Source organism: Brassica oleracea, chromosome C4 (genome assembly GCF_000695525.1).
Source record: "Brassica oleracea var. oleracea cultivar TO1000 chromosome C4, BOL, whole genome shotgun sequence".
Classification (NCBI taxonomy): Eukaryota; Viridiplantae; Streptophyta; class Magnoliopsida; order Brassicales; family Brassicaceae; genus Brassica; species Brassica oleracea.
In genome coordinates, this window is record NC_027751.1 from 22,684,819 (window position 1) to 22,685,825 (window position 1,007).

Sequence of the window (1,007 nt, forward strand, 5' to 3'; positions counted from 1 at the left end):
TTAAATTTGATTAAGGAAAACTCATTAATTTAACTGGAAAATACAAGAATTAAAATAGGTAGTTTAATTTAATTCTCAGTGGTATGGAAGTGTCAATAAGTTAGAAAACTTATGGGTATTTTTTAATGGGTACTTCTCTTTTAATAATATAGATGAGATTTTTTTTAACAACGAAATGTTATTCTATCACTCAAAATTGAGGTGGTTTAGGTAACCAGACCAGAATAGAACAATAACAAAATGATGTTCTCTATGGAATGATCTTGCCGTCCTAGGTAAAGAATCAGCAATTTGATTTTGCGCTCGTGGGATATGAGTAATCTTGAAGTCTGGGAAACAAATAAAAACAAATAAATGGAAAATTAACGATTGACTATTTAGATACTAAATTTTGTGTTGTCAATCATATATGTATTTTTTCACGTTGAATATTCAGGTCAAATCCGGGAGATAAATGGAGGTGATTGGTTGGGCTTTATCAAGTGATTTTAGCTTTAACTTTGATAATTTTTATTTTTGAAAAAACTATTTTCAAATTTTATTTACCATATTTTTTTGAAATTTGTTTTAGAAAAATATTTTTCCTTAAAAACACAATGCCCTCCTAAATATGTATGATATTTTCCTAAATTTGCGTTTAGGAAGACATTTCTTAATGTGTATGATATATTCATAAAATGTATGAAGATTTTGATAAATCTGGATGATATTTTCATAAAATTCTGGAAACTTTCATAAATGTATATTTAAAACTACGTTCATAAATGTTTATTTAGAAAACCTTCATGAATATATATTCTGAATATATTACTGAATTTTGATTTTATGTATATTTGATAAGATATTCTTAAATTTGATATCTAAATTTTATAAATTTTTATATATATTAAAAAGCATCTTTGTAAATTTTTGAAAATGATATATACTGAAAACTATTTTCTTAAATATGCATAAAATCAAATTCAGGAAAATTATATACACATTTAGGGAAGATTTTCCTAAATATA